Below are 18,040 nucleotides of genomic sequence, written 5' to 3'. Positions count from 1 at the left end.
AGTTTGAATTCTTTCCTCAAAGTTTCTAAGTCTTTCTTGGTGTTATCTAAATCGGAAGTTACTATAGGCGAAGAGATAGCAACACTTAGTTTCTCTTCAACCTTTCCTCCTATTAATTCTTCTACTTGTTCTTCTAAGCCATTCAAATTTATAAGCTCTGCAGTCATTAACTTTTCTTTGAAGTTCTGTTCTACGGTTTCCACCCATGATTTGACCCCTGAAATTTGCTTCTGTACTAGGGGGAGCAACTTATCTTGTTTCTGGACATTGGTTTTTAACGTAGTTAATTCTCGTTCGACCACATCAAATGTAACATTACATACATTTTTCAAAGAGTCGTATTTTTCATTAAATTGTGTTTCCAAATTACTACATTTACAGTCTACATCATATTCTAATATTTGAACTAATCCTATTAGATGAGCTTCATTTCTTTGTTCGAAATCCTTAAATAAAATATTCGTCTGTTCACTCAGGGAATCGGACAATTCTTTTTTCAGCTCTTTTTTCCATCCTTGCATCTGATTACTTAGGATATTAACTTCAGCCTATAGTTTTGTGTTTTGCAAATATAACTTAGAGTTTAATTCTGCCTTCAGTTCGTCTTGTTTTGTGTTTTGCGATTCCAACTTAGAGTTTTCAGTTCGTCCTGTTTTGTGTTTCAACTGCGCTTTGATAAACCTCATTAATTTGCCTAAATCTGGCCCCTGTTTTTCAATTCCCATAGCCCCAACAGACTCTACGGATTGATGTTCTTTTTCCATTGTGTTTTGTTTTGCCTTTAATCTAGTTATCATTAGTTCCACAACCCCTCACACTTCACAAACAATCAAAGGTCAGTAGTAGCTCACCCGGAGTCGGTGGAAGGCGGCGTCGGCACCAGTGTACGGCGGCGTCAGCGTCGATGGACGGTGGCGTCGGCGTAGGTGGATGACGGCATCGGCTTTTGTGGACGGCTGCGTCGGCATTGGTGTGATGCGACGTCGGCGTTGGTGTACGGCGGCGTCGGCGATTTGAGACTATCTGCAGCGTAGTGCGATTTTCTTGATTCCCTTAATCATTCCACCATTTATCAACAGGATATTTCTGGATGAGTATCGTGGAATCGCGCTTCATCCTCGCTGTTATCGGTTGCTATGGCAACTCCCTTTCTTTTTTTTTCTTTTTAAAGCTTCTTCTTTAATATTCCCCCTTCTTTCTCAGGTCCTTTCTTTACGGTCGCCACGTTCTTGCGGTGGCCCGGTGTAATGTTAAGCTCTCTCTATACAGCTTAAGCGTTTTCGTGGACTCACTTCTTGAAGAATGCTGGTTCTGCTTTCTTCCAGCACCGATGTCTTCTGCTAGCACCGGACGCTTCTCCGAAGATTTCGCAGCTAGGAAGGGGAATTTTTACTCTCTCGCTATCTCTCTTCTTATTTAAAAAATACGCTACTCTTGGAATATCATTCAATGCACCAACACGTATTTATTTCCACTTTGTACAAAAAAACACCTCAACTTTATGACGTAAGCCCACACATTACCGGGTACCCAGAATCAGTTAATTACACATTTTTGAACACAATTAATACATAAGCTTTTATCGTGGCTGACTATCCACGTCCAGTCCACGTACTCTCAACAGCAGTTCAACGTCTAATAAACAGTCACTACTTCGAGTCTCTCCATTTGTTTTTTAACTATACAATGCTACATTACTCTTTGCAGCCGGCCACGGAGCTTCCGGGCCGTATTTGCTTATTCTTGGCAGGTCAGTGCTAAACACTTGTCAAATGGTTCAAATGGCTCTGAGCACTATGGGACTTAGCTACTGAGGTCATCAGTCCCCTAGAACTTAGAACTACTTAAACCTAACTAACCTAAGGACATCACACACATCCATGCCCGAGGCAGGATTCGAACCTGCGACCTTAGCGGTCACGCGGTTCCAAACTGACGCGCTTAGAACCGCACGGCCACACCGGCTAAACACTTGTCAGCGCCAACGAATTATCTCCCTTCCAGTTTCGCCTGCACGAACAATAAATGGGTGCAGTATTCCACGCTCATCCTTACGCCCTGCTTTAAAATAACGCGTGTTTGAAATGGCTGGAACACAAGTATCTTCAGACTTTCGTAAAATTCTGGGGGCACTACAAAATGTAAGAGTACCTAGACCTGTAAAAGATTTTAAGTACGTCACAGCTTGGTTACAGGAATGAAAGATCATGTACATACGCTGTAGAACTCTTAGCAAGAGAGACACTTTATCAGCATTCGAGGACCTTGCTCATAACAAGTACCCTTCTGTGGTCTGAGTTAGGCCTTCGATTGTGTGGACCACGATGTTTTGCTCTAAAAAGTAGAGTACTATCGTATTTGTGACAAAAATGTAAAACTATTGAAATCATGCATCAATAAAAGAAAGCAGATAGTTTAGGAGGTCAGTTATCAGACACACTTGAAGTTCAACATGGAATGCCACAGGGATCAAAATTAGGACCTCCTTCTATTCCTCTACAAATAAATGACTCACCGGATAATACAAATGTCAAGACATATACGTGCAAAGATAATACTACTTTTCTGTCTGTAAACCTTTGGATACCTTGTCAAAAGAATGAATTTGTTGAAAGTGTAGCATTCAATGCAAATGGCTTACTATTAAATGTGAGCAAGATGCAGAATATGTGGTTCAGTCCATCACAGGCTGCAAAAATAGTAAAACAAAATATAAAATTTTTAGGCATTATGCTTGACGGCAAACTAACATGGAACACACATGCGAAACAAGTAAGAGATAGGTTATCAAAGGTAATATACTTGCTGAAGACTCCGATATTAAGTGTCTCCTTTGAATGTATAAAGTCTGTGTATTTCGCCTTTTTTGGATTAATACTCTAGGGAAATAGCAAAAAATTATAATAAATAAATAAATTAAATTCTTATAATTCAGAAGCAAGCAGTTAGAGTAATGGCAAAGGCAGATAGTAGAACTCACTGCAAACCTTAGTTCACTAAGTATAAGATTTTAACTGTAATCAGTTTATATTTCTAGAAAGTGTTAATTATAGACTCATTGAACTACTGAATTTAAGTGCAACAAATCAAAGTCATGATTATAATACAAGAGCGGGTACTTCTCTGCTCTTACCACAAAAAAACCAATAAAAACAAAAAATAGTCATATCTGCATGGAAATCAATATATATATATATTCACAAATATGTCACTCAAATCATTTAAGGGAAAACTGCACAGCTTCTTGCTAGAAAATCCGTTTTCTCCTCTAGAAGAATGTTTAGAAATGACAAATGCAACCATGTAAATGATGTAAATGTGTACTTTGTATTATTAATAGGTAACTATACTGGCAAAGTCTATTGCATGTACAAATACTGAATGACTAATAAACATTCTGAATCTGGAGAACCTACATACAACACATAACTAAACAAACAGTGTTGTGAAATACAGTGTATAATAACTGCTAAAGACTGAACATGATCAACTGGGCTGATGTGGCAGCTGATCAAGAAAATTGTGCAGTCCTTCAATGTACAGGTTGTTTCAGGGTGTGGCAGCTGATCAAAAAAACTGTGCAGTTCTTCAATGTACATGGTGTTTTAAAAAGAATGATAAGGCCCCGATAAGGAGTGCTAAGCTCCATGACATGGTCACATCTCGAGAACTCTCGTGCACTTGAATGGGTTGGGACTTCGAAAACTATATTCATTCACGAGACGTGGAGTGTTTCGCTCTTCTTCTGATCGCTTGGAGACTGTGTGAGGTTGGTCTTTTACCCTAATACGGGTAAAAAGCTCTGTGACTTCCATACGCTGAGAGATAGATCGTAAATTAAACATTATGCTCGAGGTGATAGAAATATGTAGAGTACTGTCTCGCATACTTTGATCATTTATGTGTTCGAAAAAAAATGGCTTTGAGCACTATGGGACTTAACTGCTACCGTCATCAGTCCCATAGAACTTAAAACTACTTAAACCTAACTAACCTAAGGACAGCACACAACACCCAGCCATCACGAGGCAGAGAAAATCCCTGACCCCGCCGGGAATCGAACCCGGGAACCCGGGCGTGGGAAGCGAGAACGCTACCACACGACCACGAGATGCGGGCTTTATGTGTTCGAGAATTAGGAGTTAATGGACGTGCTGTTCAGTCATCTATTGATGTTCGCAATGATACACACACTGTGGAGTGGACATGGTTTACATATGATACTGAGATTGGGGAACCATGCTCTCACATCATTGGCTGGTGGTGAACTTAGTGTAAAATTCTTTGCACTATCAAGTCTGTTGGTTAATATTACAGTACATCGACGGTGTCTTTTCCATCACATCCGTGCATTGGTTACCACATAATGATTGAGTGGCATCGCTTGTTTCAGTTGGGGAAGAAGTTTTGTGGATGGGTGACAACTTCTGAGGGTTGGTAGCAGCTAAACAGCGATCGTGTACATGAGTGCAAAATTACGAATAACTCGAAATGGAACGCCGAGCCATCATCTATTCCGTCATGGTGACATATGAATTTAAATGTAGAGGTCATGAATCACTAGTTTGGAAACTCTGCACAACGCTGCCAAACTCTTCTAGTTTTCTTATGTTGTAAGTGTGTTATATTTAAAAAATCATTCAGTGTTATGCAGTCCACTGTAAGAATATGATTTACATAGTGTGATGTCTAGTTTTCTGTGAGAGGTCGTGGATCAGAGCTTTTTAATGCCAGTTTAGAATCTGACATAGACCTCGAAATCGTGGCAGAAAAATGAAATGTTTGGCAGTGTACAAAGCGCGTTAGAAAACAGTGTTTCAAACAACTAAACCGGGCCACAGGGGGCGTTTCTTGAGATTTACAGTGTAGTATGTGGGATATGATCATTCTCCTAGAGTAGAGGTGATGAAAATTTAAACTATCCTCTGTAGTGTTTCAATACAAGTGTATTTTAATAGGTTCATTCCACACAGGTGGCAGTAGCAGCAGCATTTTGATAGGTAAATTGAGTGAAGGGCGAAGTATGCCGTTAGGAATGCCTGGAGGGTTGCACGCTGTGCTATTCTGGGAAGCATAGCGAAATCTCTCTCTCTCTCTCTGTCACTCTCTCTCTCTCTGCGCTGGATCCCCAATGCACCTTTCCGTCATCGCGCGAGTAATGGAAACTATGTGAGTTCTATATCGGATGAAGTTATTTGAGCTTCTATAGTTGTTAATTTTTGTCTGCTGGGGGGGGGGGGGGTGTAGAGAATTACGATGATAGCATGTTGGGCTTATAGATTTGAATGGACGTGGATCTGTAGTACTTGTATGTAGTTTGGGAACGCACCACAATGCGCGCATTTCCGCCGAATGTTCAAAACACTGTCCTGTCGCAGTAACTCAGTTCGCTCTGTTTCTAGACAGTTCAAATGGTTCAAATGGCTCTGAGCACTATGGGACTTAACTTCTGAGGTTATCAGTCCCCTAGAACTTAGAACTACTTAAACCTAACTAACCTAAGGGCATCACACACATCCATGCCCGAGGCAGGATTCGAACCTGCGACCGTAGTGGTCGCGCGGTTTCAGACTGAAGCGCCTAGAACCGCTCGGCCACCCAGGCCGGCTTTCTAGGCGGGCAGCAGAAGGTGGTGGATACGGCTTTGTCCGACTTCTGCTCAGTTCCGACTTAAAAATGGCATGATCACATGCACAAAGCTGTAGAAATGGAAGGAGTTGCAACATGTGTAGGGATTAACTAAGACTATGTTGGATTTTTACTGCAACAGACAGGTTCGAGAAAAGTGACTCGTTTCGAGATATGAGAGCGCTAGAAATATGATTCAGTTGTTGCTGTGATCCAGCGCAGGTATGTGGCTGAATGGGAGGACCTGATTCCAAATCATAGACATCGTTTCTAGCGGATAGAGTAACACTAGAGGTGTAAAAAGCTAGTGTACATTTCTTACGACCTCAATAAGAATACGATTTAGTAATGTTTGTGATCCTTGTCAATCAGCCATCGCCTTTAACTCAGTGGATATACACTCCTGGAAATTGAAATAAGAACACCGTGAATTCATTGTCCCAGGAAGGGGAAACTTTATTGACACATTCCTGGGGTCAGATACATCACATGATCACACTGACAGAACCACAGGCACATAGACACAGGCAACAGAGCATGCACAATGTCGGCACTAGTACAGTGTATATCCACCTTTCGCAGCAATGCAGGCTGCTATTCTCCCATGGAGACGATCGTAGAGATGCTGGATGTAGTCCTGTGGAACGGCTTGCCATGCCATTTCCACCTGGCGCCTCAGTTGGACCAGCGTTCGTGCTGGACGTGCAGACTGCGTGAGACGACGCTTCATCCAGTCCCAAACATGCTCAATGGGGGACAGATCCGGAGATCTTGCTGGCCAGGGTAGTTGACTTACACCTTCTAGAGCACGTTGGGTGGCACGGGATACATGCGGACGTGCATTGTCCTGTTGGAACAGCAAGTTCCCTTGCCGGTCTAGGAATGGTAGAACGATGGGTTCGATGGCGGTTTGGATGTACCGTGCACTATTCAGTGTCCCCTCGACGATCACCAGTGGTGTACGGCCAGTGTAGGAGATCGCTCCTCACACCATGATGCCGGGTGTTGGCCCTGTGTGCCTCGGTCGTATGCAGTCCCGATTGTGGCGCTCACCTGCACGGCGCCAAACACGCATACGACCATCATTGGCACCAAGGCAGAAGCGACTCTCATCGCTGAAGACGACACGTCTTCATTCGTCCTTCCATTCACGCCTGTCGCGACACCACTGGAGGCGGGCTGCACGATGTTGGGGCGTGAGCGGAAGACGGCCTAACGGTGTGCGGGACCGTAGCCCAGCTTCATGGAGACGGTTGCGAATGGTCCTCGCCGATACCCCAGGAGCAACAGTATCCCTAATTTGCTGGGAAGTGGCGGTGCGGTCCCCTACGGCACTGCGTAGGATCCTACGGTCTTGGCGTGCATCCGTGCGTCGCTGCGGTCCGGTCCCAGGTCGACGGGCACGTGCACCTTCCGCCGACCACTGGCGACAACATCGATGTACTGTGGAGACCTCACGCCCCACGTGTTGAGCAATTCGGCGGTACGTCCACCCGGCCTCCCGCATGCCCACTATATGCCTTGCTCAAAGTCCGTCAGCTGCACATACGGTTCACGTCCACGCTGTCGCGGCATGCTAGCAGTGTTAAAGACTGCGATGGAGCTCCGTATGCCACGGCAAACTGGCTGACACTGACGGCGGCGGTGCACAAATGCTGCGCAGCTAGCGCCATTCGACGGCCAACACCGCGGTTCCTGGTGTGTCCGCTGTGCCGTGCGTGTGATCATTGCTTGTACAGCCCTCTCGCAGTGTCCGGAGCAAGTATGGTGGGTCTGACACACCGGTGTCAATGTGTTCTTTTTTCCATTTCCAGGAGTGTATAACGGAGGCTCTGACATGGTATCTAGACAGAATACGTTACACATACTGGATAAATATCTAGCGGTGTGAGGGAGTTGCAAATACCGGTTACATACCACGTTCCTTAGCACTTTCAAAATTCACTGATTTTATCACGACGTTGGATTGTCTGTTTGTTTCTAGTTAGTGAGCTGTCTAGAGCAGGCTCCACTTAGCTAAAGTTTCGTGTTTGTAAAGAAATAATTCCCAGTCTATATATTCAGAATTACGTTATGTGAGTGATCGGAAGGATGCTGCCTGGTGCTTGATATCGAGAAGTAGAGCTAAAATGGCATAATATTATAGCGAGAATATACGTGTTGTTGTATTCGGCGGGTCTGGAGATGTCTGTAGAAGTGTAAGCAAGAAAGTGGAAACTGTAACGCGTTTGTGCTGCGGGGAACGACTCTCTCCTTGCACATCAGTTCTGAGAGTGGCTTCGGTTCGCTGATGTAAAGGGGGTGATTTGCTATGGTGAGGGATATGAATTGCATGTCTACTAGATCGAGACGGTACTCGGTGATATATTCCCTGGCTGGAGATCGGTTTGACCAGGGCTTCACAATATACGTGCTCGCAGAGCAAGCTGTGAGCAGCAAGGCACGAGCACGGAGCAGCGCGAGCACGCTACCCCCACTACTGGACCAGAGCGGAGAGTGGGGAGAGTCACGTGGGGCACACAACAGCTGCCGCCAGTCAATGTAAATCCGCGGCCACCTGCAGGGATATCACTCAAGAATTATTACTGCGACAAATGAAACAAATAAAGGAGAATGTACACGTGCCACATAATTTTATTAGCTTAGTGTATGCCTCTACATTCGCATTAATTTGTGAACTGTTACACAATAAAAGGTGTCACTGAAGTGTGGGATTCTCGGTTATCTTGTACTTTTTGCCCTTTACAATTGCGTCTATGTTCGGAGTAATTGTTCTTGTGAATTTCAGGCGCAGCATGCAGTTTAAATTTCGATCAGACAATGCGTTTCTCAGGTGCGTCTTGTTACATTTCATTGCAGAGAACAGTTGTTCACAAACATACGTGGAACCGAACATTGATATTTGTGTAGCCGCCAGTTTATGCAAACGAGGAAATCTGTCCTGAGGGAAGTGTCTGTAGAATTCCAAAATGCTTTTCTTGTTCTGAAATTTGTCTCTGTATTCTCTGTCACACTGCAGGTCAATAATTTCTTGCTGCAGCTCAAGACGAATCTCTTAAATATTCGCTGAATATGGAGAGAACAGATCAAAATCACTGTCTAGTGCTGTCAGATCTTGAAAGTGCTGATCAACTAAACTATGTGAATAACGTTCACAGTCTTTGTGAACATCTTGCATGGATGATAATTTAGGAAAATGAGCTAGGTTTCCTGTTTCCAGCTGACTCACCCAAAGTGCCAATTTTATTTTAATAGCTCGTATTCGATCTATGAAATGAGTAATTAGAAGATCTTTACCTTGTAGTAAAATGTTCAAAGCATTCAGATGACTAGTTAAATCTGCTAAGAACGCGAGATCACATTCAAACGTGTGCGTGCATTTCCCCTCCCTCCCCTCCCTCCCTACTCCGCGACCTTGCACCTGCTCGCGAGCACGTGCCTGAGCAGACGCGAGTACTCGAGCTCAAAACCGGCCAGTTGTTAAGCCCTGGGTTTGACGTTCCAATATTCCTTCGAGTCTAGTATGTATTTGATACCTGTAGACAACATTGCGATGTTTAGTTGTCGGTGCAAAATGGTGATCAGTGTAAAATAGTTTACTACCGTTGAGTGTAGCGTCTGTAGAAAGAAAGAACAGGATGACAGTGCTTCCCTAGGACTGGGGGAAGATCGTGACTTATAGGCAGTGTGAGTGCGGGCATATGATAATTTTTTCGGGTGCTGTACAGATATAAAAGATAACTGCGCTGTTTGTGTAGAATGTGCATATATTGTATTGTAAAGTTTGCGTGTCTGACATTGTCTAAGGTGTGTATATACTGCTTTGTAAAGTTGCTATTGTTTATGTTATGGGATGATTAGAGAGGATGACTGAGTGTCCCATCGTGAGAGGCATATAGATTGAGTACATGGATAACAGTGAGCGGTTTTTTATGTGGATAATTAAATGCGCTATAGATATTGAGGCGCAGTAGTCAAGAGGAGAGATTAACTGTACATTGTCCGGTGTCAGAACGTAGCAGCAATGGTAATATTTAATTTTAGTTACACTGGTAAATGTCTTTCTCTCTTCCAACATTGTTGTGAATCTGGTATGTATTTGATAATGTGTAGGCAATTTGGATGTTTAACTGTCAGTGAAATTTAGCGATCTGTGCAAAATAAGCACAGAAAGCCTCAGAAAGAAAAAGTCGATATTGCTTCGCCGGCTGCATCATTAATTCGGCGGGTAAATTCGATAAGAGTGAACCAGAACGCTCAATCGATTGTGGTGGGATATAGGAGGCAATCCAGAATGAGATTTTCACTCTGCAGTGGAGTGTGCGCTGATACGAAACTTCCTGGCAGATTAAAACTGTGTGTCCGACCGAGACTCGAACTCAGGACTTTTGCCTTTCGCGGGCAAGTGCTCTACCATCTGAGCTACCGAAGCACGACTCACGCTTGGTACTCACAGCTTTACTTCTGCCAGTATCTCGTCTCCTACCTTCCAAACTTTACAGAAGTTCTCCTGCGAACCTTGCAGAACTAGCACTCCTGAAAGAAAGGATATTGCGGAGACATGGCTTAGCCACAGGCTGGGGGATGTTTCCAGAATGAGATTTTCACTCTGCAGCGGAGTGTGCGCTGATATGAAACTTCCTGGCAGATTAAAACTGTGTGCCCGACCGAGACTCGAACTCGGGACCTTTGCCTTTCGCGGGCAAGGGCTCTACCATCTGAGCTACCGAAGCACGACTCACGCCCGGTACTCACTTAGTACTCTGCCGGGAAGTTTCATATCATCGCACACTCTGCTGCAGAGTGAAAATCTCATTCTGGAAACATCCCCCAGGCTGTGGCTAAGACATGTCTCCGCAATATCCTTATTTATGAGTGGTTCGCATGTCTGTAGGTTGTGCAATGTGTTATTTTTGACGGTTTACTGTTAGAAAGAGTGTGTGTGTAGAGCCTTATACGTGAGTTACGTAGGAGTAGTTTGCGGGCCTGTATGATGTGGGGGATGTCAGAGCGTGTGTTCTGTGATAGATATAATCGATTCCTTAATAAATTTCTCCCAAGTAAATACACTCCTGGAAATTGAAATAAGAACACCGTGAATTCATTGTCCCAGGAAGGGGAAACTTTATTGACACATTCCTGGGGTCAGATACATCACATGATCACACTGACAGAACCACAGGCACATAGACACAGGCAACAGAGCATGCACAATGTCGGCACTAGTACAGTGTATATCCACCTTTCGCAGCAATGCAGGTTGCTATTCTCCCATGGAGACGATCGTAGAGATGCTGGATGTAGTCCTGTGGAACGGCTTGCCATGCCATTTCCACCTGGCGCCTCAGTTGGACCAGCGTTCGTGCTGGACGTGCAGACCGTGTGAGACGACGCTTCGTCCAGTCCCAAACATGCTCAATGGGGGACAGATCCGGAGATCTTGCTGGCCAGGGTAGTTGACTTACACCTTCTAGAGCACGTTGGGTGGCAGGGGATACATGCGGACGTGCATTGTCCTGTTGGAACAGCAAGTTCCCTTGCCGGTCTAGGAATGGTAGAACGATGGGTTCGATGACGGTTTGGATGTACCGTGCACTATTCAGTGTCCCCTCGACGATCACCAGTGGTGTACGGCCAGTGTAGGAGATCGCTCCCCACACCATGATGCCGGGTGTTGGCACTGTGTGCCTCGGTCGTATGCAGTCCTGATTGTGGCGCTCACCTGCACGGCGCCAAACACGCATACGACCATCATTGGCACCAAGGCAGAAGCGACTCTCATCGCTGAAGACGACACGTCTCCATTCGTCCCTCCATTCACGCCTGTCGCGACACCACTGGAGGCGGGCTGCACGATGTTGGGGCGTGAGCGGAAGACGGCCTAACGGTGTGCGGGACCGTAGCCCAGCTTCATGGAGACGGTTGCGAATGGTCCTCGGCGATACCCCAGGAGCAACAGTGTCCCTAATTTGCTGGGAAGTGGCGGTGCGGTCCCCTACGGCACTGCGTAGGATCCTACGGTCTTGGCGTGCATCCGTGCGTCGCTGCGGTCCGGTCCCAGGTCGACGGGCACGTGCACCTTCCGCCGACCACTGGCGACAACATCGATGTACTGTGGAGACCTCACGCCCCACGTGTTGAGCAATTCGGCGGTACGTCCACCCGGCCTCCCGCATGCCCACTATACGCCCTCGCTCAAAGTCCGTCAACTGCACATACGGTTCACGTCCATGCTGTCGCGGCATGCTACCAGTGTTAAAGACTGCGATGGAGCTCCGTATGCCACGGCAAACTGGCTGACACTGACGGCGGCGGTGCACAAATGCTGCGCAGCTAGCGCCATTCGACGGCCAACACCGCGGTTCCTGGTTTGTCCGCTGTGCCGTGCGTGTGATCATTGCTTGTACAGCCCTCTCGCAGTGTCCGGAGCAAGTATGGTGGGTCTGACACACCGGTGTCAATGTGACATTTTTTCCATTACCAGGAGTGTAAAGTACACTCCTTGCTCTCTCCATCAGCCTAGTGCGGACTGAGTCCTTTTACACCCGCCCCTAGGAAGAGGTGGCGACCTGGTGACTTAGGTTAGTGGTGGTGATGAGCTTCGAAGCAAAAATTTTCTTACACTGGTAGCGAAAGCACAAGTGAGCTTTCTTTACTGCCAGAATTCAAACTTGGCGCCGGTTCAAATGGTTCAAATGGCTCTGAGCACTATGGGACTCAACTGCTGTGGTCATAAGTCCCGTAGAACTTAGGACTACTTAAACCTAACTAACCTAAGGACAGTAAACAACACCCAGCCATCAGGAGGCAGAGAAAATCCCTGACCCCGCCGGGAATCGAACCCGGGAACCCGGGCGTGGGAAGCGAGAACGCTACCGCACGACCACGAGATGCGGGCGGCGCCGGTTCCTACATCTACATCTACATCTATACTCCGCGAGCCACCTTACGGTGTGTGGCGGAGGGTACTTATTGTACCACTATCTGATCCCCCCTTCCCTGTTCCATCCACGAATTGTGCGTGGGAAGAACGACTGCTTGTAAGTCTCCGTATTTGCTCTAATTTCTCGGATCTTTTCGTTGTGATCATTACGCGAGATATATGTGGGCGGTAGTAATATGTTGCCCATCTCTTCCCGGAATGTGCTCTCTCGTAATTTCGATAATAAACCTCTCCGTATTGCGTAACGCCTTTCTTCAAGTGTCCGCCACTGGAGCTTGTTCAGCATCTCCGTAACGCTCTCGCGCTGACTAAATGTCCCCATGACGAATCGCGCTGCTTTTCGCTGGATCATGTCTATCTCTTCTATTAATCCAACCTGGTAAGGGTCCCATACTGATGAGCAATACTCAAGAATCGGACGAACAAGCGTTTTGTAAGCTACTTCTTTCGTCGATTAGTCACATTTTCTTAGAATTCTTCCTATGAATCTCAACCTGGCGCCTGCTTTTCCCACTATTTGTTTTATGTGATCATTCCACTTCAGATCGCTCCGGATAGTAACTCCTAAGTATTTTACGGTCGTTACCGCTTCTAATGATTTACCACCTATGGCATAATCGTACTGGAATGGATTTCTGCCCCTATGTATGCGCATTATATTACATTTATCTACGTTTAGGGAAAGCTGCCAGCTGTCGCACCATGCATTAATCCTCTGCAGGTCTTCCTGGAGTACGTACGAGTCTTCTGATGTTGCTACTTTCTTGTAGACAACCGTGTCATCTGCAAATAGCCTCACGGAGCTACCGATGTTGTCAACTAAGTCATTTATGTATATTGTAAACAATAAAGGTCCTATCACGCTTCCTTGCGGTACTCCCGAAATTACCTCTACATCTGCAGATTTTGAACCGTTAAGAATGACATGTTGTGTTCTTTCTTCTAGGAAATCCTGAATCCAATCACAAACCTGGTCCGATATTCCGTAAGCTCGTATTTTTGTCACTAAACGTAAGTGCGGAACTGTATCAAATGCCTTCCTGAAGTATCCTGTAATATCCAGCTCCTCCTAGGAGGAGGTAGTGGTCGGGTGGGTGAGCTTAGTACAAGTGTCCCACAATTTTCTTACGTTGAGTCAGGTGACTATTGGTGCAGCAGTCTAGGGCTGGGGGGGGGGGGGGGTGCTAGGTCATGACTGAATGTGGGAAAATATGGAAATTCTAATTTGATCACTGAATATTGATATTGTAAATTGAATTATTGAATATGATTAAAATTGAAATGCAATTAATTACTTAGGTAATCGATAGGTTAGATGCGCGATGGGAGCGTTAGCTTATTTACAGAAGACTATGTCTGGCGTGTGTATATGGAGGTGGCGACTGAGGGTGTGTGACGTAAGCGGTCGGACGCCCGCCGGCCGGCGGCGCGGCACATGTCCGGTTATAACGCGAGTGAGAGAGAGAGAGAGAGAGAGAGAGAGAGAGAGCCGACGATCTTGCGTCATCATGCGACGTCGCAGTGGCGTCCTCTGGTGTTGACGATATGAACTAAGTCAGTTGGGCTATGGAGCTCGGAGGATGCTAAGTTCACCGGACTCGGATACGATGTGACGTCATTATGACGTATACACGCTACATCGAAAACGATAGAAACCGTATATCGACTATTCGACTTTTGTGAACTTTCGAGAGGTTGTGACAGGGTAGCGCTGTGCTCTGCGCCATTCGTTTAAATGTGTTTTGCGTTCCTTGCGTTTAAATCGTGTATTGTACTCTTGTGTGTGTCCTGTGCGTTGTTTTTCGTTGCTCGTCTCTAATTATGTGTTCAGCATTCGAGAGACTAATGAGAGAAAAGCTGAAAAGAGTTCAGCATCGATGACGACGGGCAATTGCGTGGTTATTGCGAATCTCAAGCAGAAATTGAAGTATTCTGACCCAGCTGAAGTGCGTCGGTTATTCGTACTCGGTGAGAAGAAGCACTCAGCAGCCAAAATCTTTAGATGCGTCAAGACACCAACCTTTAGTTAAGATTACGTTGAGAAATCCACTTCCCCTCGTATTTCATCTCCGGTCGACGATTTTTCTTCAACAATGCCTCATAGTTTTCTTTTTAAGTTCGAAATTCAATCATTCTACACACCAGTCAATACTGGACACTAAGGTACCTGTCTCTGCAGTCTGAGTGTAAAATTACTTGGAATTATGGTTGATAAAAGACTATCTTGGGATGGACATATAAATTACTTAACTAACAAACTTGCACGAGTTCTCTTTCAGCTATATAAATTAAGAAAAAAAAGTCAGCAAGAGTATGCTGCTACAATCTAATATGTACTGACAAGACCAATTCGATGAAACCATACTAAAATATTGATAATAAATAAATCTTATTTTCGGCGTAAGCATTCAATACAACAATCACACAATCTAATCTGGTCTGGACATAAGAAGACTTCACTTTTTTACGAAACGAGTTGTCCGTGGTGTTTTCAAGGCCACGGTCAGGAATATTTCTATTAATATCCAGCTCTTTTATTTTGGTGAAATACATATACGCTGCCACACTGAGCTGTTATCAGAATCGAACGTGTCAAAACAAACCACTAGCTGACGACAGTTTAGAATCTCGAACGTTCGTAAAAGTCAATAGGTGTGTTAATCGACTAAAGCGTATATACGTCATAATGACGTCACATCATATCCAGGTTGGGTGAACTTAGCATCCTCCATGGAGCTCGCGGTGAACACAGTAGCTGCCGTCATCTTGAATTACGGTACTTGCGTCATGACCTGACGTCAGGAGAGCGTCCTCTGGTGGTACCGATATGAACTAAGCCAGTTGGAGGCCAGACTCAGTGGCGAACACACCTGCCCGAAATTCGTTAACTAATAAAGGCAAGTCTGCTTTTCCCGCCATTATCTTAGGTGTACCGCATTATCATGTTGGAATTTGAACTTCGCGCGATTTTTATTGGGAAGGTGGTTAGGTTAGTAGAGTGAGGCCAAGTGTCAAATCTTACACCACATGGTAGGTACACTGGGTGCAGTCATCTTGATTAAAGTGACGGTCGCCATCTTGGATGACGTCACGGTGGCGCTCTCTGGTGGCGACGATATCAACTAAGCCAGTTGGTTCTAGAGCTCGTAGCGAACACATATGCTTGAAATTGGTTAAATAATAATGACATCTCCCTTTTTCCCGCCATTTTTCTTGGTGTGACGCATTATCATGTTGGAATTTGAACATCACGCCATTTTTCTGGGCGAGGGGTGCGTGGCACTTTCCTCTGCACCTCGGTAGCATAGCACACTTTCATGCTTAGATTACAAAGCCAGTCATGAGCTGGAGCTCGGCGTTCGAAGCTGGGAGACCGCCCCCCGCTCTGCATACACAGATTTGACTAACCAGTTCCTTTAAAAGTAAATTGGGAGAAAAGAGAAAAAAAAGATTCAGCTTCGCACCCTCTTTCCCACGCGTTTACGCCCTTGTCTTTGCTAAAAGCATAACTTGAATGGAACCACAGCCCTCCATAAAAAGATCGTTATCTCCCCTGTTGCGTCCATTTCGAACTTTCTAAAGAATGACCATAAACTCCCTAAAAGCCTCATGCCCCCACAAACATGTTTTGTAGCGGAGTCTGGACGCCTGGGCACCACTGCCCTGTCCCACGAAATTCGTAAGAACTCGCAGCTATCTCATCTGCTTTCTACCTAACAAGGGTCCATACTCCACTTTATTGGTGGCCATCAGTTGGTACAACGCGCCGGTCAAACATGCAGTGACTCGTCAGCCTACATAGACGTGGCCACCAAATGACAGGCGCCACCCAATGTGTCTGCACAATGAAACATGGGGACTTGGCTGTTGGCAAACGTTTTCACCCAGGTTCCGCAGAAAAGAGCTCCCCTTGGCTTTCAGGCAGCATACACTTTCACTGCTTCCTTCGAACACAGGTAAAGCCTACTGCTATGCCTTCACTAGAGGACACAAGCAAGAGCATAAGTTGCTGCCAACCATTTCATCATATGAATGATCTCAGATGGTATCAAATGCAACAAACAAGCAATAAAGATGACCCTCTGTATGAACATTAAGCAGCATGAGACCGCATCAAAAGTGAGAGTGCCCTGCAATCTCTGAAGCTTTCACTTGCTCACTCTTTATGGAGACGCTCTGATGCTTGAGTGGGTTCCAGGTTATGTCGATCTGACAGGAAACGAGGCTGCTGATGCTGCTGCCAAGGCTGCATTCCTCGTGTCTCAGCCCAATAGTTTTTACATTTCCTCTGATGACCTCTTGTTCCTGTCTGTCAGGAGGTGATGTCACTTTGGCATCGCCACTGGTCATTTTAACTACACTCCTGGAAATGGAAAAAAGAACACATTGACACCGGTGTGTCAGACCCACCATACTTGCTCCGGACACTGCGAGAGGGCTGTACAAGCAATGATCACACGCACGGCACAGCGGACACACCAGGAACCGCGGTGTTGGCCGTCGAATGGCGCTAGCTGCGCAGCATTTGTGCACCGCCGCCGTCAGTGTCAGCCAGTTTGCCGTGGCATACGGAGCTCCATCGCAGTCTTTAACACTGCTAGCATGCCGCGACAGCGTGGACGTGAACCGTATGTGCTGTTGACGGGCTTTGAGCGAGGGCGTATAGTGGGCATGCGGGAGGCCGGGTGGACGTACCGCCGAATTGCTCAACACGTGGGGCGTGAGGTCTCCACAGTACATCGATGTTGTCGCCAGTGGTCGGCGGAAGGTGCACGTGCCCGTCGACCTGGGACCGGACCGCAGCGACGCACGGATGCACGCCAAGACCGTAGGATCCTACGCAGTGCCGTAGGGGACCGCACCGCCACTTCCCAGCAAATTAGGGACACTGTTGCTCCTGGGGTATCGGCGAGGACCATTCGCAACCGTCTCCATGAAGCTGGGCTACGGTCCCGCACACCGTTAGGCCGTCTTCCGCTCACGCCCCAACATCGTGCAGCCCGCCTCCAGTGGTGTCGCGACAGGCGTGAAGGGAGGGACGAATGGAGACGTGTTGTCTTCAGCGATGAGAGTCGCTTCTGCCTTGGTGCCAATGATGGTCGTATGCGTGTTTGGCGCCGTGCAGGTGAGCGCCACAATCAGGACTGCATACGACCGAGGCACACAGGGCCAACACCCGGCATCATGGTGTGGGGAGCGATCTCCTACACTGGCCGTACACCACTGGTGACCGTCGAGGGGACACTGAATAGTGCACGGTACATCCAAACCGTCATCGAACCCATCGTTCTACCATTCCTAGACCGGCAAGGGAACTTGCTGTTGCAACAGGACAATGCACGTCCGCATGTATCCCGTGCCACCCAACGTGCTCTAGAAGGTGTAAGTCAACTACCCTGGCCAGCAAGATCTCCGGATCTGTCCCCCATTGAGCATGTTTGGGACTGGATGAAGCGTCGTCTCACGCGG

This window comes from Schistocerca cancellata, chromosome 11 (genome assembly GCF_023864275.1).
Source record: "Schistocerca cancellata isolate TAMUIC-IGC-003103 chromosome 11, iqSchCanc2.1, whole genome shotgun sequence".
NCBI lineage: Eukaryota > Metazoa > Arthropoda > Insecta > Orthoptera > Acrididae > Schistocerca > Schistocerca cancellata.
This window is presented reverse-complemented; position numbering follows the sequence as displayed.